The sequence below is a fragment of the Thalassophryne amazonica genome, chromosome 12 (genome assembly GCF_902500255.1).
Source record: "Thalassophryne amazonica chromosome 12, fThaAma1.1, whole genome shotgun sequence".
In the NCBI taxonomy this organism is placed as follows: domain Eukaryota; kingdom Metazoa; phylum Chordata; class Actinopteri; order Batrachoidiformes; family Batrachoididae; genus Thalassophryne; species Thalassophryne amazonica.
The window spans coordinates 81,312,138-81,335,401 of record NC_047114.1 but is presented as its reverse complement, the minus strand read 5'-3'; the positions used below and the strand labels follow the sequence as shown (position 1 = coordinate 81,335,401).

The following is a 23,264-nucleotide window of genomic DNA, read 5'->3' as shown; positions in this document are numbered from 1 at the left end:
CACGAAGGTTCAAGCTTGGCTGATGCAATCACACATGATTCAAATCCATATAGTTTTTGCAAAAAATAAAAAGGTCCGTTACTTTTCTAACAGACCTCGTATGTACAACAATTTAATCTAATTAAAAGAAATGTATTATGTTCCACTGAATTTGTCCATTGCCATGGGAGTGTGTAGGCCTGGGCGATATGTCGATTTTATCGATTAATTTGAGTTTTTTTTTGCGAACGATTTAAAAATAAATAATTTGAGTTTTTTCTCCTCTTGCTGCGGCGCACCTTATTGTCCCCAGGACCTTCAGTAGCTCCCACCTCCCCGTCCTGTTTCCTTCACACAATAACAAACATGGCTAACCGCTAATGAAAAGCGAGTTTTGTTATTGGCTTGGGATTGCGACAGACGTGGAACAAGTGACTGAATGCTGCAAAGTTTGTCTAAAGCCCACTGCAACAAAACGCAGCCGCACAACAAACTTATTCCAGCATCTAAAACAGAGGCATCCAGCTGCGTGGGAAAAATGCCACACTTTATGTGGGGAACAAGAGCGCAAACTCCTGCTAAAAAGCAGCTTATCTGGTGAAATTATTTCCCCAAGTGTGGTATTTAAATCAAAAGAACAGTTGGAGCTTCAATTCCAGGAGGTAAGTAGGGGTTACTTTTGTTACGTTTTTGATAAAAAAAAAAAGCAAAACTTGTTTTGAGTTATCTCTGTCATTTGTACTAAATGTTTTCTTTAAAAAAGGAGGGGGGGGGGATTGGAAAAAATTGAAAGTCAAATTTTTTCTAAAAAAATCGGAGATTTTATTTTTAGGCCAAATCGCCCAGGCCTAGGAGTGTGGTCAGCATGCCTGACATTGGGTAGCCCCGGTTGAACACAAAGAGAAGGAGGAAGTCTGTTTCAGCTGAATAAACCTTCTCACGGAGCTGTGTGGATTTGTGACAAAGTTATTTGCATTTTAGACACTGTTACACAATTACAAAATAATGGTTCATTGTGTTTTCGCTGTTGTGTAATGCAGGACTGTTGATTTTGAACCACTTGGAACTGTTGGGAGCTCTTTGCACCCATGCACCACAACCCTGAACTCATTTAGACATTACCTGGAGGAGCTGTACGTCACAGCACAAATGTCAAATGTACAGACAGTTGGACCAGACATTAAACAAATTGTACACTGCCAGCATCCTCATAAAAATTCAATAACCAACTTAGCCCATGAATGAATAGAGCAGGTCAATGTCTGGAGAATCAACATCAAGACAGTGGACATGCTGATAACATTTCTGTCATGCAACTAACACAAAACAGGAAAAACACAAACACCTGATGGTGAAGAAGAGCCATTTATACAAAGAACCTAATGATAATGTCTACCTGGAGAGACAAATTGATATCGATGCAAAAACGTCATCACTATGGATGAGTTGGTAGCCTCGTCCACCACCTGTCAGCCCAGAGTCAAACTGGCAGCCTATGCATGCAGGAAACTAATCATGTGATCACGAGTTCAACTAAATCTTTGGGCACAATTGTGATTCAAACCCAACAGATCATCATACGATCTGGTCATTCTAGCCCAAAGATTAGCTGTATTAAGGTGTGTGCAAATATCAGAAAATTATTCTATTCTTGGTCTTTTCATACAACCAAAAAGGCAAACTGGGGACAAACTGACAAGCTTAAAGTACACAACTAAAAGTAGTTACAAAAAGATCCCCGGCATACTTATTGAGGCACAGTACCCACTTATCTTCAGGGCAGCCTACCATCTATGCCAGTCACAGTAAGTCAAGGGGAGGGCGCCGGGGGAAACGGGAACTTCCTTCCGAATCCATTCATGGCACTGAGGCCACCTGCTGTGCCCGTCAAAGAGAGAGTGAGGCTGGCACAGAACGAAGCATCCCCAATCTACAAAAAAAAGACCTGCTCTTTCCGTTCTTCAATAATCAACTACAGAGTGCTCAAAAATCGATGGCCAGGGATTCCTGAAGTCAGAATATTTTCTTTTCAGTTTGCCAGCATGTGAGCATAGCCTCATGACTCTGGCCCTGTGTCTTACACAAAAGAGAAATTTTACCATTTCCAACCAGATAATAAGAGATCTGTGACCATGCTCACAAAATGACACCCCCCCATGTATTTTTATGTGTATGTTAGGGGTGTGCCATATCGTACCATTCATGATATGGCACACAGTCTTTCACAGTCATATGAAAGACTTGATAACAGATTGATGTTCTTGTATGTATGTATGTTGTATGTTCTTTAAATTAATAAAAAAAAAAATGGGGAATAGAGATGGCACAGTGGCTTAGTGGTTACTGCTGTTGCTTCACAGCAAGAAGGTCATGGGATTGCTTCCCACCTGGGGGCCTTTTTGTGTGGAGTTTGCATATGGGTTCCCTGTGGGTGTGTCGCCTTCCTCCCACTTCCAAAAGACATGCAGGTTAAGCCCCTTTCACACCGGGTCTGCTTCAAGTTGCATATGCTGCGTGTCTAATAACGCAGGAATGTCTGCGTTAGTTGCGCGCAGCGGGGGGGGGGGGGGGGGGGGGCTTGACGAGGTGAGAGCACAGAGGAGCTGCAGCCAGGCTGTAATGAGCAGGTATGCGCTCTTATTTCTCTTCTCGTTTCTTCCTGTGACCGCGGAGCTGCAGCCGGTGATCCGTCGACATGCGTGCATGCTCCGTCCGTGAGTGAACGTGGAGATGTCCTCTGTGAGGACACATGATGTAGACATGTCCCCTACCTGGTGATCGGACTGTGAGCAGGAGTTGATGGACTTTATTTAACACAATCGTGAGGGAACTCGAGGAGATGAGAGCGCCGAGGAGCTGCAGCCAGGCTGCGTGATTTATAATTCGGCAACAATGGAGCACAGCAGGAATCATAAATTGGCGTCGGGTAGCATTATATTGTGTGGGTGTGGCATCCAGTCACGTTAAGTACCGTTACATTGCCTCAACTTGCGTGAAAACTACTGCCTTTCTGCATACAGTGCTCTACGCCAAAAATCAGCGAGAAAATTAAACGTTAAATTTTTTTGCGTCCGTTTCACATCGCCCTTTGGGTCCCTCGCGGTATTGTGGCGCAACCCAGTGTCACGGCAAGCTGTGACTCAGCAGCACGAAATATACATGAATCTATTGGTTTGTGATATTGTGACGAAAAGCACCTAATTTTTGTCACGGCAGCACAAATTCATTCTAATATATTCCGTGATGAATGCACAAAATTAAAAGTGAAGCGGGGGGGGTCATGGGTGGTTATGGTTAGGGTTGGAGGAAGGAGTAGGGTTAGGTTATGGTTAAGGTTAGAGTTGGGTTAGGAGTAGGGTTAGTAATACTGAGTTAAAATAAACCCTGTCACAAAAATTTGACTCATTTTGTGACGCGTGCATGAAAAAAAAGGTAAGACTCGGCTGTGTGGCGTTAGGCTGCATTAACTCAGCGCTAGGCTGCATAAACTTGGCGTCGCAATGACACCGCATGACGCAACTCGAAGCAGACCCGGTGTGAAAGGGGTTTCAGGTGCACTGGAATGTGTTTGTCTGTCTATATGTGGCCCCTTGATAAGACTGGCAACCTGTCTAGGGTGCACCCCGCCTCATGCCCTATGACTGCTGAGATAGGCATCAGCCCCACCGTGATCCTTAATTGAAGTAAGCAGGTATAGAAAATGGTTGGATGGATGGCAAAATAGAATTTTGTCAAGAATATTCATCAAGAATATCATTAACCGAAAAATCCCAGAAACAACCAAGCGGCAACACTTGAGCCTGAATTTGGACCCTGAAGCAGAAATCATATTTCTTGTAATTCCTTGACTGGCCACTTGAGGCTGGCTCCAAAACAAAGCACTTTCCCATAAGGCTCCGTGTTAAAATGTTTAACTTTAGAGCAGAAATAAACATGTTTACAACCTGGCACAAAAAATGGTTTTGGTCTTTATAGGTGGGTTCTGCCTACATGGCAACTGTGCAAGTTCTGTACAACTGTGGCCGTCGTTTGAGTGACAGATGCTGAGTTCAGCGGCAACTGCTCCTCTCATAGCCCCGTTGCAGCAGCCACTCACTGTTGTGTTGTTGCTATGTCTGTTTGAAGTATTTTATTTCAAACACCTGGAATAATACGGCTTGTTGTGCAGTGAAACTTCACAGCGGATCATCTAAGATGTCCCTGTTGCAATATTGACGCTAAGTGAAACGCTTGTCTTATTTAATGTTGTATGCTAACAGTGTTAGCAATTTTAGCAGCTGTCGGTAAGTCCACTTAAATCAGGATTACTGAGTAAATATGTGGCTCATAACTTTTACTGTCCACATCAGAGTAAAGCATTAGGAGAACCACCACACAATCCCCAAAAACATGATTTAATAAACACCCAAACTGAGGCAAGCCTGTTAGCTTGTGCTTCGTGTCAGAGAGAAGGGCGTATTCAGGCTTTTTTCATCACACACACGGAGCCGCCCACACGTAACCCCTTTATGTATTAATGAGTTCACCGTGAATCAGTGCAGATGGGGCTCTCAACATGGCAATGCCCAAAAGGGGGTAATTTCAGCTGTTCTGGTTCTCTATAGGAAACCAATGGGTGATGTTATGAAGTCTTCGTCCAGCATATATACAGCCTACAGCTCCACGGAAAACAAATACCATTATTCATAGATTTGTATTTGTTTACATTGCCTTTTTTAAATGGCCGTGGCTATTCACATGGCGGCCGTGTCCATAACTCTCATTTGGCTATTCACACGGCAAGACTGTGGTACGTATATTTGCATGGCAAGACTCTGGTGGCAAAACTTGGAACTACTTGTATAAACAAACATACTGCATTCAAGATGTCTTAACTCCTTTAATATTTTTCGATTTTGATGATTTTTTTTTTTTATTCGGCCGTGTCCATAACTCTCATTTCAGTATTCGCACAGCAAGACTGTGGTGGCAAAAGGCCGACCCTATTCGAATGGCGGCCGCGTCCATTACTCTCATTTAATGCAGTATGTTTGTTTATACAAGTAGTTCCAAGTTTTACCGCCAGAGTCTTGCCGTGTGAATAGCCACTTCCTTTTTAAATATAAAACTACCTAATCTTAGACATACTTTGCTTTTATGGCACCACCTTTCATAGCACATGACAGCACACTTGAGTAGACCCTGAAATTAGCAGCTCTATGTACTGAATTGATTTAGAATTGAAAATTGATTTTTGAATTGAATCGTCACCCTATGAATCCGAATCGAATCTTGAGATACTGAAAGCTTCACACCCCTTATATATAAGTATAATTTTCCTTCATAAACAGCTTCATATGGTGTGATATCATTGTGTCAGCTTTTGCTCAAATCCATACACCAGTTTCGAAGGAGTGCTTATGATATCAATATTATATGATGCAACAACTAAACCGAAAATTCCAATTATCTCCTCTTCACTAGAATGGAATTAGTTTCCTTTGTCCTACCATTGCGTGAGGTTTCGCTGAAATAGATTAACTGGTTTAAGAAGAGTTGCTCTTACAACACTCATGACCAGGCGGACAGGGTGCTTCATCTCTACACACGCCTAAAACTTTTGTTTGCAGGGGTACAATTAACAATTTTGTTGTGAAGTCCTCACTGTCAGGAAGAAAGCCAGGGATTCTGTTCTAGATCTGGTCCCAATGAAGTCCCTGAACCACCCAGCACCACCTGTTAGTGCCCCTCACTCCATTCCATTCTGCTGCACTAACACAGGGATTATCCACGGAGGAGGATTACTGCACACAGTGGGGACAGTGGATTTCTGCATCTGAACACACACACACACACACACACACACACACACACACACACACACACGAGGATATTTCTCCACCACAAGTGAACAAACCTAAATGTACAATCCTGTGGATTAGCACCAGCAGCAGCAGTACTACTAACAAAACAGAATACATTTCTTCTGGAGGCCTGTGAGGCTGCTGAAGCCTACAGCCGTTTATTCAGAGTGTTTAAAGTTGAATTAAAACACATTCCAAAAACTTTAACACAAGATTACATCATTATAAAGCACAGGGGAAAAAGGCCTGACTTCCACCTTGTTATTACAGTTAATTACACCGTAAAACGAAACAGCGGAACACAACGAGGAAAGTTCCCATTTCCACCAACTTTCTCCCGGTGCCACAACACCGCACGCTCATATGTGACTTATGTGTTTTTCTTACCTTTCAAAGCGAACTTCACTGTGTTTTACTTGGACTACATGCGTCCTGTGCACTCGTTTGTTTGACTGCGACAGTCCGGCTGGAAGCAGCCGCCGCAGGCAGCGTCCAGGCGGAATCTCAGTCTTCCATCTGTCCCATTAACTGCTCCAACAAGCCAAAGTCCTCCGCTCGGCTCGGGAATAGTCCTTTAAATCCACCGACACGCAACCAGCCGATACAGGCTTCTCGGTAGGTCCCGATAAAAGCTACAAAAAACCGGCTAAAACGCCCAGAAACCAGCGAGCGGTAACAGGTCAGAAGCGCCACACAACAAAAGGGCAGAGTGGAGCCGAGGAGCCGAGCAGGCCATACAGGGAACCACGGTGCCTTCAAGGAGCCCCGGGCGGCTCGGAATTCCAAGGCGCACACTGATGCCTTCGCGTATCATGAAAAATATCCGACCATTTCCAGTGGGACAAATAAATAAATAAATGAAATGCAGAACCAAGTCCCTTATATGACAACAGTGAATAAAAACAGATATATTAGAAAAATATGATATTTTTTAAAAAATTATTATAGATTAGAAATTAGATTAGACAGAACTTTATTGATCTCTTGGGAAGACTCCCTCAAGAAAACTGAGATTCCAGCAGCATTGCATAGCAGCACACAGGGTAAGAAGCACATAGGGTGTCAAAAATGCAAAAAAGAAAACACTTTGCTAATATAAATATAAATACAAATACTCAATATAAATACAAGACATACTGATCAATACTGGTTTACTGGCTACTACTGTTATAATTAAGAGATACATCTTTTGATGCACTTGGACACATCATCAGTGAAGTATCTATATGTCATATGGGGTTTCGAGTTTCAAATTCAGACCTCCCTTGCCCAGGTGACCTGACCAACTCCGGTCTGTGCCCAAGCCGCATTAGCGCACTGCTTGTCCCACATTATCCACAACCATCTTGGATCAAGTGGGACTACTACTACTTAGCGCTGAGGAAAAATAAATAATAAAAAATAATACTCATGACTGCAATAGCTAGGGGTGGTGGCCAAGCAGCTAGTGCACTTGGTTTCAGTGTGGAAGGTTCCCGGTTCAAATCCCACCCCTGCACCATTTCTCCATATAATGTGAAGTTTTGTCAGTTAAAACTTGTTAAAACTTTGTTAAAACTTGTGCCAATTCAACATGCAAATCTACCTCAGATTTGTGGCGACCCCAAGTGCAAACAAGGGAGCAGCCGAAGGGTCTCACTTTACTCATGATATTGCAATATTTACTTTTACGATTTGAGAATTGATTTTTAAAGGTCAGAATCGATACAATTCAAATTCAGTTGCTTACAGACAAGGTGGAAATAACTAATGTTTCATAAAATAGAGGCCACAATGTGTCAAACACACAGAGGAAAAAAAAATAATGGAGGACCATCATAAATTTCCCCAGAGATCATTTTGAGAAATGATGAATATATACGTTAAGGTGTGGCAACCAGTGAGAAAAAAATTTTACGTTTTGGGCATTGGCAGATTGAAGGAGTGGAAGGGGGGGCCATGGCCATCTCAATCTGAATCCTGGTCACCCCATTGGCCACCCCTAATCATAGCTGTCACTCAGCGCTGTGCTGACTGTGTGCATTAATTTATTGAAATTGATTTTATTTATATAGCACCAAACACAACAAAGCTGCCTCAAGTCGCTTAACACGAGTAAGGTCTAACCTTACCAAACCCCTGAGAGCAAGCACACAGGCAACAGTGGGAATAGTCCATGGCCCAAGCAGGTTTTTGGTACCACTTAAGGGGAAGAAACGACACTTAGAATCCAGCCTCAGTGTATCATGGCTTACACGAAAATGTATGATAGCCATCCCAGGGTGGTAGCTGTAGCCAGGTTGGGATCAATGAGGAATTACACAGATGTCAAACTTTAAAAATGCTTCAATCATGTTGAAAACTATATCACATTACTTGTCTGATCATAACGATTCCAAAAAGGTATAGTTTGGACTATCTATGACAGAATGTTCTGGAGTTATGGGGTCAAAACAGCAAAAAATGTGACAAAGGTCAATTTCAGTTTGTACAGGGGTCAAATATTAAAGTTGCTCCAATTTCAGTAAAAATCATGCAAATTATATTTTGGATTAATAGGGTTCTAATAAGGAATAGTTTGCACCATCTGTCATGCTTAGTTATTGTGTTACAGGGTAACACATGTCACATGTCATAGAATTCAATGGATGCTAACCTTGTTTGACCTTTACTTTGGAGACAAAACATTCATCACAGTCAAAACTATTCCATTTATTGATCCTTTTATTTCAGCCAATAATTTGCATCATTTTTTGCTGAAATTGGAGCAACTTTAACTTTTGACCCCTGTACAAACTGAAATTGACCTTTGTCACCATTTTTGCTGTTTTTACCCCATAACTCAATCAATCAATCAATTTTATTTATATAGCGCCAAATCACAACAAACAGTTGCCCCAAGGCGCTTTATATTGTAAGGCAAGACCATACAATAATTACGGAAAAACCCCAACAGTCAAAACGACCCCCTGTGAGCAAGCACTTGGCGACAGTGGGAAGGAAAAACTCCCTTTTAACAGGAAGAAACCTCCAGCAGAACCAGGCTCAGGGAGGGGCAGTCTTCTGCTGGGACTGGTTAGGGCTGAGGGAGAGAACCAGGAAAAAGACATGCTTTGGAGGGGAGCAGAGATCAATCACTAATGATTAAATGCAGAGTGGTGCATACAGAGCAAAAGGAGAAAGAAACACTCAGTGCATCATGGGAACCCCCCAGCAGTCTAAGTCTATAGCAGCATAACTAAGGGATGGTTCAGGGTCACCTGATCCAGCCCTAACTATAAGCTTTAGCAAAAAGGAATGTTTTAAGCCTAATCTTAGGAACTACAGGCTTACTTGCTCTCAGACTACAAGTAAGCCTGCAGTCTGAGAGCGAAGCGCTCTATTGGGGTGATATGGTACTATGAGGTCCCTAAGATAAGATGGGACCTGATTATTCAAAACCTTATAAGTAAGAAGAAGAATTTTAAATTCTATTCTAGAATTAACAGGAAGCCAATGAAGAGAGGCCAATATGGGTGAGATATGCTCTCTCCTTCTAGTCCCTGTCAGTACTCTAGCTGCAGCATTTTGAATTAACTGAAGGCTTTTCAGGGAACTTTTAGGACAACCTGATAATGAATTACAATAGTCCAGCCTAGAGGAAATAAATGCATGAATTAGTTTTTCAGCATCACTCTGAGACAAGACCTTTCTAATTTTAGAGATATTGCGTAAATGCAAAAAAGCAGTCCTACATATTTGTTTAATATGCGCATTGAATGACATATCCTGATCAAAAATGACTCCAAGATTTCTCACAGTATTACTAGAGGTCAGGGTAATGCCATCCAGAGTAAGGATCTGGTTAGACACCATGTTTCTAAGATTTGTGGGGCCAAGTACAATAACTTCAGTTTTATCTGAGTTTAAAAGCAGGAAATTAGAGGTTATCCATGTCTTTATGTCTGTAAGACAATCCTGCAGTTTAGCTAATTGGTGTGTGTCCTCTGGCTTCATGGATAGATAAAGCTGGGTATCATCTGCGTAACAATGAAAATTTAAGCAATGCCGTCTAATAATACTGCCTAAGGGAAGCATGTATAAAGTGAATAAAATTGGTCCTAGCACAGAACCTTGTGGAACTCCATAATTAACCTTAGTCTGTGAAGAAGATTCCCCATTTACATGAACAAATTGTAATCTATTAGATAAATATGATTCAAACCACCGCAGCGTAGTGCCTTTAATACCTATGGCATGCTCTAATCTCTAATAAAATTTTATGGTCAACAGTATCAAAAGCAGCACTGAGGTCTAACAGAACAAGCACATAGATGAGTCCACTGTCTGAGGCCATAAGAAGATCATTTGTAACCTTCACTAATGCTGTTTCTGTACTATGATGAATTCTGAAACCTGACTGCAACTCTTCAAATAGACCATTCCTCTGCAGATGATCAGTTAGCTGTTTTACAACTACCCTTTCAAGAATTTCTGAGAGAAAAGGAAGGTTGGAGATTGGCCTATAATTAGCTAAGATAGCTGGGTCAAGTGATGGCTTTTTAAGTAATGGTTTAATTACTGCCACCTTAAAACTCCATCATAGATAGCCCAAACTATACATTTTTGGAATTGTTATGATCAGACAAATAATGTGATATATTTTTCAACACAACTGAAGCATTTTTAAAGTTTGACCTCTGTGTAATTCTTCATTGACCCCTACCTGGCTACAGCTACTGTTGGGAAGGTGTCGTAGCACGGACCCACAACAGGGGGCGCAAATGAACGGACAATGAGTAAACCAAAAGGTAACAATTTACTGTTGTGACAATACACAACTAAATGTACAGAAATTGCAAAGTCAATTAACACCAGGTGACGTGTGGGCAGGCTCGAAGATAGAAGACCCCGACGAGAGAGAGACCGCGTTCCACACGGCCTCCACCACCAACGGTCTGAAGAACACCGGAGCCGCCAAGTCCCGAATCCCCAGGTGACCTCTGTCTTCGGCTGTCGACCCTGGTACTGCTGGCAGAAAGCAGAGAAAAGATGAATGAGTGTAACTCCTTACACTCAGTGGTCTATAGTCTGTACACAGTTAGGAGGAGAACCTCCACCTCCGAATCACACACTCGTGCAGCTCCTGGTGTGACCACTTATCTGTAGCGCGGTTGTCGTCGTCACGCTCCACGCCACTTCCCAGATAAGGGCGAACACCACAGGATACCGGCTGCAACAAAAGTTCAGGTTATTACTCAACGTATGAGACAGCAGAGAAATTACCTTACGGTAGTCGATTTCTCGGCGAGGAGGTGGAGTCACGATCCGGCTTTTAAGTTGGTGGTGATGATGATGAACGAGTGACAGCTGGTGCAGGGGAAGAATGACAGCTGTCACTTCTTCAGGGTCCGGCGCCCTCTCGTGCTTGGAGCCCGCACTCCAAGCAGGGCGCCCTCTGGTGGTGGTGGGCCAGCAGTACCTCCTCTTCAGCGGCCCACATAACAGGACCCCCCCCTCAACGGGCGCCTCCTGGCGCCCGACCGGGCTTGTCCGGGTGTCGGCTGTAGAACTCGGCCAGGAGGGCCGGGTCCAGGATGAAGCTCCTCTTCACCCAGGAGCGTTCCTCAGGTCCATACCCCTCCCAGTCCACCAGATATTGGAACCCCCGGCCCTTACGACGGACGTCCAGGAGCCTGCGGACCGTCCAAGCAGGCTCCCCGTCGATGAGTCGGGCAGGAGGCAGCGTAGGTCCAGGTGCACAGAAGGGCGAGGTGTGGTGAGGCTTTATACGGGACACGTGGAAGACCGGGTGGATCCGCAGTGAAGCTGGGAGTCGGAGCTTCACTGCGGCCGGGTTGATGACCTTGAGGATTGGGAAGGGACCGATGTATCTGTCTTTCAGTTTGGGGGAGTCCACACAGAGGGGAATGTCCTTGGTCGAGAGCCACACCTCCTGCCCGGGCTGGAACGTGGGGGCCGGGGACCGTCGGCGGTCTGCATGGGACTTGGCCCTCGTCCGGGCCTTTAACAGGGCAGAGCGGGCGGTCCGCCACACCCGGCGACATCTCCGAAGGTGGGCCTGGACCGAGGGCACACCGACCTCTCCCTCCACCAGCGGGAATAATGGGGGCTGGTACCCCAAACACACCTCAAAAGGGGAGAGGCCGGTAGCAGACGAAACTTGGCTGTTGTGGGCATACTCGATCCAGGCCAGATGGTGACTCCAGGCCGCCGGATGTGCGGAGGTGACACACCGAAGGGCCTGCTCCAACTCCTGGTTGGCCCGCTCTGCCTGGCCGTTGGTCTGGGGGTGGTACCCGGACGAGAGACTCACGGTGGCCCCCAGCTCCTTGCAGAAACTCTTCCACACCTGTGAAGAGAACTGGGGACCACGATCCGAGACGATGTCCGACGGTATCCCATGCAGCCGCATGACGTGGTGGACCAGGAGGTCTGCCGTCTCCTGGGCCGTCGGGAGCTTCGGGAGGGCCACGAAGTGGGCCGCCTTGGAGAACCGGTCCACTATCGTGAGGATTACGTTGTTGCCCTGGGACGGCGGGAGGCCCGTGATGAAATCCAGGCCGATGTGAGACCAGGGGCGATGAGGCACCGGCAGGGGTTGGAGGAGGCCCGTCGTCCTCCGATGGTCTGCCTTGCCCCTGGCGCAGATGGTACAGGCCTGGATGTAGTCCCGGACGTCGGTTTCCAGGGACGCCCACCAGAAGCGCTGCTGGACTACTGCCACGGTCCTACGCACCCCGGGATGACAGGAGAGCTTGGACCCGTGACAGAAGTCCAATACGGCAGCTCTTGCCTCTGGTGGGACGTACAGTCTGTCCTTGGGGCCAGTCCCCGGGTCCGGGCTCCTGGTCAGGGCCTCCCGGACGGTCTTCTCCACGTCCCAGGTAAGGGCGGCCACGACCGTGGACTCGGGGATGATGGTCTCGGTGGGGTTCGACAGCCCCGCTTTGGCTTCTTCTTCGTGCACCCGGGACAAGGCGTCAGATCTTTGGTTCTTGGTCCCGGGGCGGTATGTAATCCGGAAGTCAAAGCGCCCGAAGAACAGAGACCAGCGGGCTTGCCTGGGGTTCAGCCGCTTGGCGGTCCGGATGTACTCCAGGTTCCGATGGTCAGTGAAAACCGTGAAGGGCAACGAAGCCCCCTCCAGCAGGTGTCTCCACTCTTCAAGAGCCTCCTTCACCGCAAGAAGTTCCCGATTGCCAACGTCATAATTCCGTTCAGCTGGGGTCAACCTGCGGGAATAAAAGGCACAAGGATGGAGAACCTTATCAGCCTCCACGCTCTGGGATAGCACGGCTCCTATCCCTGAGTCAGAGGCGTCCACTTCTACTACGTACTGGCGATCAGGATCAGGCTGCACCAGAACTGGCGCAGTCGAGAACCGGCGTTTCAACTCCTGGAACGCGGCTTCGCACCGATCCGACCAGGCAAAGGGGACCTTGGTGGAGGTCAGGGCAGTCAGGGGGCTAACTACCTGACTGTAACCTTTGATGAACCTCCTATAAAAATTTGCAAAACCGAGGAACTGCTGTAGTTTCCTGCGGCTTGTTGGTTGGGGCCAATCTCTCACCGCCGCAACCTTAGCCGGATCAGGGGCGACGAAGTTGGAGGAGATGATGAACCCCAGGAAGGACAAAGAAGTGCGGTGGAACTCGCACTTCTCGCCCTTCACAAACAGCCGGTTCTCCAACAACCGCTGTAGGACCTGACGTACATGCTGGACATGGGTCTCAGGGTCCGGAGAAAAGATGAGTATATCGTCCAGATATACGAAGACGAACCGATGCAGGAAGTCCCGCAAGACGTCGTTTACCAAAGCTTGGAACGTCGCGGGGGCGTTACTGAGGCCGAACGGCATGACCAGGTACTCGAAGTGACCTAACGGGGTGTTGAATGCCATCTTCCATTCGTCTCCCTTCCGGATCTGAACCAGGTGGTACGCATTTCTAAGATCCAATTTCGTAAAGATTTGGGCTCCATGCAGGGGCGTGAACACTGAATCCAACAGAGGTAACGGGTATCGGTTGCGAACCGTGATCTCGTTCAGCCCTCTGTAATCAATGCATGGACGGAGTCCGCCGTCTTTCTTGCCCACAAAAAAGAAACCAGCACCCATTGGGGAGGTGGAGTTCCGGATCAGCCCGGCAGCTAAGGAGTCCCGGATGTAGGTCTCCATTGATTCGCGTTCCGGACGTGAGAGGTTGTACAACCTACTGGACGGGTACTCAACGCCCGGGACTAAATCGATGGCACAATCGTACGGCCGGTGCGGAGGAAGAGTGAGCGCCAGATCTTTGCTGAAAACGTCAGCAAGATCGTGGTACTCCTCTGGCACCGCCGATAGATTATGGGGGACTTTGACCTCCTCATTAGCTGTAGTGCCGGGGGGAACCGAGGATCCTAAACACTCCCGGTGGCAGGCTTCGCTCCACTGCGTCACAACCCCGGACGGCCAATCAACCCGGGGATTGTGCTTCACCATCCATGGAAAGCCCAAAATCACTCGGGAGGTAGATGGTGTTACATGGAACACTATCTCCTCCCTGTGATTCCCAGATACAACCAATGTCACTGGTTGTGTCTGATGTGTGATCAATGGAAGCAGGGTGCCATCTAGTGCTCGCACCTGCAATGGTGCCGGCAGAGCCACCAGAGGGAGCCCTACTTCCCTTGCCCATCTGCTGTCCAGCAGATTCCCCTCTGACCCCGTGTCTATCAGTGCTGGGGCATGAAGGGTTAACTCCTCACAAAGGATTGTTACTGGGATTCGTGCCGATCTGCGGGGTCTTTCCGCGTGTGTGTTATGGCCCACCCTTAGCCCAGATTCTAAGGACGGGCGTTTGTAGTTTGACCGTTCAGGGCAGTCCCTCTGCATGTGCTCACAAGAGCCGCAGACAAAACACTCCCCGCGGGCCAGTCTCCTTTGTCTGTCACTTAATTTTACTTTGGCCCTGCTCGTGTCCATAGCCTCCTCAGCAGGGGGAGCTGTAGCCCCACGGGGCCCTCTGGCAGTGAAGCGTGGGGACAACGTCTTATCGGAACCGGAAGGGGGAGGGACGGCTCGTGCCCGGTCACGCCCCCCGGCCTGCTCCCGACGATGCTCAGTCAAACAGTTGTCTAAGCGTATAACCAAATCGACAAGCCCGTCAAAATCCCGCGGTTCCTCCTTCGCCAGTAGGTGCTCCTTGAGGACCGGTGACAGTCCATTTACGAAGGCGGCGCGGAGCGCAACGTTATTCCAGCCGGACCTCGCTGCCGCGATGCGGAAGTCGACTGCATACTCGGCTGCGCTACGGCGCCCCTGTCTTATCGACAGCAGCACGTTTGAAGCAGTCTCGCCTCTGTTAGGATGATCAAACACTTGTTTGAACTCCCGTACAAACCCAGTATAAGACGTTAGGAGCCGTGAGTTCTGCTCCCAAAGCGCCGTAGCCCATGCGCGTGCCTCTCCTCGAAGCAGATTGATAACATAAGCTACCCGGCTAGCATCTGAGGCGTACATGACAGGGCGCTGTGAAAAGACGAGCGAACACTGCATGAGGAAGTCCGCGCACGTCTCGACACAGCCCCCGTACGGCTCCGGAGGGCTTATGTAAGCTTCAGGGGATGGTGGGGGGGTTTGTTGAACGACCAGTGGTACGTTTGATTCAGGCCCAGGACCAGCCAGAGGAGGAGCTGCAGCAGCGCCCTGATCGTGCGCTTCCACCCTGGCGGCGAGAGCCTCCACTCTCCGATTAAGGAGGACATTCTGCTCGGTCACTAAATCCAACCGAGCCGTGAAGGCGGTTAAGATCTGCTGCAGCTCACTCAACACGCCTCCTGCTGACGCCTGCGCTCCTGGCTCTGCCATTGGCCGTTCACGCTCGAGCTGACGCCCCTCGGAATCCATGACGATTGGCCGAGAAATCCTGTTGGGAAGGTGTCGTAGCACGGACCCACAACAGGGGGCGCAAATGAACGGACAATGAGTAAACCAAAAGGTAACAATTTACTGTTGTGACAATACACAACTAAATGTACAGAAATTGCAAAGTCAATTAACACCAGGTGACGTGTGGGCAGGCTCGAAGATTGAAGACCCCGACGCGAGAGAGACTGCGTTCCACACGGCCTCCACCACCAACGGTCTGAAGAACACCGGAGCCGCCAAGTCCCGAATCCCCAGGTGACCTCTGTCTTCGGCTGTCGACCCTGGTACTGCTGGCAGAAAGCAGAGAAAAGATGAATGAGTGTAACTCCTTACACTCAGTGGTCTATAGTCTGTACACAGTTAGGAGGAGAACCTCCACCTCCGAATCACACACTCGTGCAGCTCCTGGTGTGACCACTTATCTGTAGCGCGGTTGTCGTCGTCACGCTCCACGCCACTTCCCAGATAAGGGCGAACACCACAGGATACCGGCTGCAACAAAAGTTCAGGTTATTACTCAACGTATGAGACAGCAGAGAAATTACCTTACGGTAGTCGATTTCTCGGCGAGGAGGTGGAGTCACGATCCGGCTTTTAAGTTGGTGGTGATGATGATGAACGAGTGACAGCTGGTGCAGGGGAAGAATGACAGCTGTCACTTCTTCAGGGTCCGGCGCCCTCTCGTGCTTGGAGCCCGCACTCCAAGCAGGGCGCCCTCTGGTGGTGGTGGGCCAGCAGTACCTCCTCTTCAGCGGCCCACATAACAGCTACAGTGGTACCGATTAGGTCAAAATTCATGACTCGCTCATGGACTATAAGGAAAAACTCTCTCTGATGATGAATGCTGAGGAAGAAACCTTAAGCAGACCAGACTCAGAAGGGCGACCCACTGCTTAGGTCATGCTAACAGTTACAAGGCTTTTCAAAGTTTTTACCAAGCTGAAGAAATTGCTGTAGCTGTAGTCTGCACGCACCACCATTAAAATGCACATATTTCAAGCTCATTGAGATTCACACTTTATACATGTTTTTTAAAATAAAAATATGTTTTTTGAGTGTGGCGTTTACTGGCAGTTTTAAGGCAGCAATTGCACTTATATTTTTACATAGAACCACCTTGATCATTTTTACAAAACAGAACATAAACGTCTGTTTGAATTAAGATTTATTTCAATAAATTTACAAAATACCTGTGTATTCAAGTCAAGACTCAATGTTAGTTAAAATCTTTTAAATTCAAGGCACGTTTTTTTTTTTTTTTTACAGAATTCTTCTTCTTCTTAATAATAATAATAATAATAATAATAAGGAAACGTTCTGTTGTGGATGCATCAAACAAAATAAATATTTCTGCTTCATTAATTTTATGAATATCAACAACCTTGTAAAAGGGGACGTCACGTTTGTATGTAAGTGCATTTTCACTCTAAATTCGGATTGTACGTGAATGCAGCATCACCTCATTGCACGGATTGTGCCACCAATATGGCCGGTAGCGCGGTGTGAGAATAGACAATAAAGCTCACCTTTTGACGCTTCGCCATATGAATAATGTTGTTTACATATTTATCATTCGGGTCCATAATATAGAAAGCGTTTTGTAAATATAATGGAGACGTAAAGACGTTGTGTTTAACCTTTGAACTTTTACCCAGCAGGAAAAGCAACGTGTCAGTGTTTGGCGCCCTCTATCGTGCAGAAAAAGAATAACGCCCGGATTGTTCGTGAATTTCGTTAAACTTAATGTCTAAATTAATTAAATGAGTTTGTTGTCTTTGTAGACTGTTGCTAAAAAGAGAAGATAACGTTTAACTTAAACATCTTGCATTTGCAAAATGTATAATTAGTTCAGCGCATATAAAACATTTATCAGGTGTTTATTACATAGAACCTTGTGGGCGTTATAAAAGACGTTATATTTTATATGTTGTACAATCTACGGCGACAGTCCGAATGATTGCATTAGTTTTTTAAAATACGAGAAGGAAGTACTTTGCTAACCCCTAGTGGCCGATACCTCATTAAAGGACAAGTTCACCGTTTTACAACTGGAGTAATTAAAATTGCAATAAAAGGGAATACACACTTATTATTAATATTTAAATTAACTCAAAACCACGTTTTCTTTTCAAAATATTAAAGCATAATTTTAATTACGTTCATGCATTTTATGATTACTTATACTGTTATATATTGTCGATGTTATTAAATTATTATAGGGATGATTTAATGTTGACCACGTTAGCCACAAACAAACTGACTGAAGCTGAGTTGTAACATCTGTGCAGCACAGAATTGAAATAAACAACCATGTTTACCATATTTCAGACATTTTGCACAACTTAATCTGCTTTTGAAAAAGTTCTTTGAAATCTATATTAATACAATCCATCCATAGTCAAAGTTATTTGTATTTTTAGTTGTTTGTATTGTACAGGGGTCAAAATTTAAAGTTGCTCCAATTTCAGTAAAAAATGCTGCAAATTATTATTTGGGTTAATAGGGTTCTAATAAGGAATAGTTTGCACCATCTGTCATGCTTAGTTTTCACATGTCATAGAATCCAATGGATGTTGACCTTGTTTGACCTTTACTTTGGAGACCAAACATTCAACACAGTCAAAACTATTCCATTTATTAATCCTTTTATTTCAACCAATAATTTGCATAATTTTTTACTGAAATTGGCACAACTTTAACTTTCGACAGATGTACAAACTGAAACTGACCTTTGTCACCATTTTTGTTGTTTTTACACCATAACTCCAGAACATTTCATCATAGATAGCCCAAACTATACTTTTTTGGAATTGTTATGATCAGACAAATAATGTGATATAGTTTTCAACGTGATTGGAGCATTTTTAAAGTTTGACCTCTGTGTAATTCTTCATTGACCCCTACCTGGCTACAGCTGCCACCCAGGGATGGCTATCATAAATTTTTGTGTAGGCCATGATACACTGAGGCTGGATTCTAAGTGTCGTTTTTTTCCCCTTATGTGGTACCATTAGGTCAAAATTGATGACTGGCTCATGGACTAATCAGGATCCTGTCACCAGGGTAACACAAAATGGGGGTGTGTCATTGGTGGGGTTGAGAAATGGGGGCTCCTGATTGGATGAAAAGCGGGCGATACAAAGCCTGGTATTTTCAGTGTCTTTTTTTTTGTATCGCCCTGTTTTAAGATTTGTATGGCTCTGATTTCATTGCCAGTTTCCAGGGCAGTGAAATTGATAGGACAAGTGTATGATTTATCTGCCCTATTTTTTCTTGTATCTCATGAGGGCTGGTTTCCGAGTATAGGGCAGATTTTTGTTGTAATATGTGATAAATTGCTTTTACGCCCGTATATGTCAACAACCAAGTAGGGTAGATGGATGATCTTAAATCATATATTGTTTGGCAAAATATTTATGACTGAAATGGTATTAATGGCTTCATAATGAAGTCAAACAGAAGTCATATGATGAAGTCTTACATTGTGGAAAACACCATTATAGCCATATATATGTATATTTATTTGTAGATTTATATAGTGTCACCCTATATCTGCTGGGATAGGCTCCAGCCCCCATCACCCTTAACTGGAGTAAGTGGGTATGGAAAATAAATGAATTTATATTGTGCTGTGTAGAACATGCAGGATACACATCAGCCCTCTGATGCCTTTTATTTGAAGTCTGTGCTCCTGAAGTCTGGGAGGCACTACAGAGCCCCTCTGGCCAAAGGCTCTTTTAATTAAAAAATCCTTTATACCAAATGCCATCGCCATTATGAACTCAACGAAGTGACCAACCCACAGATATAACCTGACCTGCTCTACTTGTATGTTTTATTTATTTTACTAGATTGTATTTTACTTCTTCTTTTATATTTTACTATATCTGACCTTTGTTTTTATTGTGTCTATTATATGTTTTTATGTATGACGATGTTTGTATTTTAGTGTTGTCTGTTTCTTCTGCTGGTGAGCCGAAGACAATTTTCCACCTCAGTGGACAATAAAGAATTATTCAATTCTATTCTATTCTAAATATTGAAGAGATTGAGAATCGTCATCTTCTTTTGGCTGCTCCAGCCTGAGTCTGGTCTGCTTGAGGTTTCTTCCTCAGAGGGAGTTTTTCTTTAACACTGTTGCTCTGGGGGTTGTTAAGGTTAGACCTTACTTGTGTGAAGCGCCTTGAGGCAACCTTGTTGTGATTTTGCGCTATATAAAAGAAAATAAATTGAAATTCAAATCCCGTTAATGGTCACCACAACAAACCCTTAAACTTGTCCTCTGCATCTTTTTCTGTCACTCCAACCACCTGCATGTCCTCCCTCAGCACATCCATAAACTTTCTCTTTGGCTTCCCTCTTCTCCTGCCTGGTGGCTCCATTTTCAGCATCCTTCTCCCTATATACCCTGGGTCCCTCCTCTTCACATGTCCAAACCATCTCAATCTCACATCTCTGGCCTTGTCACCAAGACAGTCCTTGATATAATTCCACCTCTACCTTGAATGCATCTGTTATTCTAACTGCACATTTCAGCACTGATACAGTGTCCTTGTACATGTCCTGCACCACCCTCACATACTTCTCTGCCACTCCAAACTTCCTCATACAATACCACAACTCTTCTCTTCACTGAAAAAAATGATACTTTGGATCAACTTAAAAAAATTGATGTAATTTGTTACAGCTAATTTTTTTTTAGTTTCTCACAATGTATATTCATGATTTTGTAAAGTGATTCCAGCAGATTTAAACTGGAAACCACAATTTTCCATTAGACCAATGCAAATAAGTACTTTGAATGAAGTGCACTGTGTTTCACTTTTTTCAGTGTTGGCACCCTGTCATGAGCTTTCTTTAAATCCAAAATTGTACAATGTTTTCTCAGTGGTGTTTCCACTAATTGTTCCCCTAACTTCCAGCTCTGCAGATCACCCTTATTCTTAAAAAATCTCAACCAGCACACCTCTGCACTTGTCAGGCATCTTCTCACTTTCCACGATTTTATGAAACAATCCGGTTAAAAACTTTTCTGCCATCTCTCCTGAACATGTCCATGCCTCCACTGAAATGTCATGTGGGTCAACTGCCTTATCACGCTTCATAGCTGTCCTAACTTCATCTTTAATAACCGGTTGCAGTGTTGTGAAAGTGTTGGAACACGGACCCACAACAGGGGGCGCAATGAACGGACAATGGAGAGAAGTAAAGAATTAGTTTTACTGTTGTGAGAAGAACACAACTAATACAACAATTAACAATTTGGAGGCGTAAGCCGAAATCTGCTGGTGTCGTGTGGGCAGGCTCGAAGGTAGGAGACGTCCGTCCTAGTTGAACCGGAACCACCCAGATCTCCTCTGCCACCGAAACCCAGAAGTACTGGAACCGCCAAGTCCCGAATTCCCAGGTGGCCACTGCCTTCGCTCGTCGGATCCGGTACTGCTGGCGGAAAAGAGCACAAACACACAGGTAGGATGCGACCGCACCCAGTAGACGGAGAGGGGCAAAGCCGCCTCCACCTCTTGTCACACTTAAGCAGGAAAGGTGAGTACTTATCCAAACACTTGGCCTTCAGTAGTCTGCTGTCCTGAAAGGGTTATCAGATATTGTCACAGAATATGCTGCTGAGGTGATTACCTTAACTCAAGGCGATATCTCGGCACTGAGGTGGAGACGCTGTCCTGCTGATATACCTCCGTACTGAGTGAAGTCAGCTGTGTCCGGTAATGGGTGACAGCTGTCACCCTGGCTGCTCTCATCAGGCGGCGGCGCCCTCTGGTGCCTGGAGCCCGCACTCCAGGCAGGGCGCCCTCTGGTGGTGATGGGCCAGCAGTACCTCCTCTTCAGCGGCCCACACACAACAGGACCCCCCCCTCAACGGGCGCCTCCTGGCGCACGACCGGGCTTGCCCGGATGGCGACGGTAAAAGTCGGCCAGGAGGGCCGGGTCCAGGATGAAGCTCCTCTTCACCCAGGAGCGTTCCTCTGGGCCGTACCCCTCCCAGTCCACCAGGTACTGAAGACCCCGGCCCATTCGACGGACATCGAGGAGCCGGCGCACGGTCCAAGCCGGTTCCCCGTCGATGATCCGGGCAGGAGGCGGTGCCGGATCCGGGGTGCAGAGGGGTGAGGTGTGATGGGGCTTTATCCGGGAGACGTGGAACACTGGGTGAATCCGCAGCGAGGCCGGAAGCTGAAGCCTCACTGCGGCGGGATTGATGACTTTGAGGATGTTGAAGGGGCCGATGTATCGTTCTTGGAGCTTGGGGGAGTCCACTTGAAGGGGAATGTCCTTGGTGGACAACCACACTTCCTGCCCAGGACGATACGTGGGAGCCGGGGCCCGCCGCCGGTCTGCATGTTTCTTCGCCCTCGTCCGGGCCCTCAACAAAGCAGAGCGGGCGGCACGCCACACCCGACGGCACTTCCGTAGGTGGGCCTGGACCGAGGGCACACCGACCTCCCCCTCGACCACCGGAAACAAGGGGGGCTGATACCCCAAGCACACCTCAAACGGGGAGAGGCCGGTGGCAGATGACACTTGGCTGTTGTGTGCGTACTCGATCCAGGCCAGGTGGGTACTCCAGGCCGTCGGGTGCGCGGCTGTCACACAGCGTAGTGTCTGCTCCAATTCCTGATTCGCCCGCTCTGCTTGCCCGTTGGTCTGGGGGTGATACCCAGACGAGAGGCTGACCGTGGCCCCCAGTTCCCGGCAAAAACTCCTCCAGACGTGTGAGGTGAACTGGGGACCGCGATCGGAGACGATGTCTGATGGGATGCCATGCAGACGGACGACGTGGTGGACCAGGAGGTCCGCTGTCTCCTGGGCCGTTGGAAGCTTCGGGAGGGCCACGAAGTGGGCCGCCTTGGAGAAACGGTCCACTATCGTGAAGACGACGGTGTTTCCCTGGGACGGCGGGAGACCCGTGACGAAGTCCAGGCCGATGTGGGACCAGGGGCGATGAGGCACGGGCAGTGGCTGTAACTGCCCTGAGGTCTTCTTGTGGTCAGCCTTGCCCCTGGCGCAGGTGGTACAGGCCTGGATGTAGTCCCGGACGTCGGCCTCCAGGGATGCCCACCAGAAGCGTTGCCGGACGACTGTCACGGTCCTTCGCACCCCTGGGTGACAGGAGAGCTTAGAACCGTGACAGAAGTCCAGGACTGCAGCCCTAGCCTCTGGTGGGACGTATAGTTTGTCCTTTGGTCCGTTTCCGGGGTCCGGGACACGGGTCAGGGCCTCCCGGACGGTCTTCTCCACGTCCCAGGTGAGGGCGGCCACGATAGCGGACTCCGGGATGATGGGATCCGGGGGATCCGACGGTTCCGTTTTGACTTCATCCTCGTGCACCCGGGACAATGCGTCCGATCTTTGATTCTTGGTCCCGGGGCGGTAGGTAATCCGGAAGTCAAAACGGCCAAAGAACAGTGACCAGCGGGCTTGCCTGGGGTTCAGACGCTTAGCGGTCCTGATGTACTCCAGGTTCCGATGGTCAGTGAAAACCGTGAATGGCACGGCTGTTCCCTCCAACAGATGTCTCCACTCTTCGAGGG

The 23,264-nt window shown here is 46.8% G+C and overlaps 1 protein-coding gene across 2 annotated transcripts in view; it reads right to left on the bottom strand.

The window, feature by feature from the left end:
* yes1 (YES proto-oncogene 1, Src family tyrosine kinase) overlaps positions 1–6,547 on the bottom strand; it is a 65,944-nt gene extending 59,397 nt beyond the window's left edge. For both annotated transcript variants that reach the window (XM_034183194.1, XM_034183193.1), the window contains exon 1: positions 6,210–6,547. The gene's annotated coding sequence lies outside the window, so the exon portion shown is untranslated. The remainder of the gene's footprint in view (positions 1–6,209) is intronic.
* Positions 6,548–23,264: the final 16,717 nt, after the last annotated feature.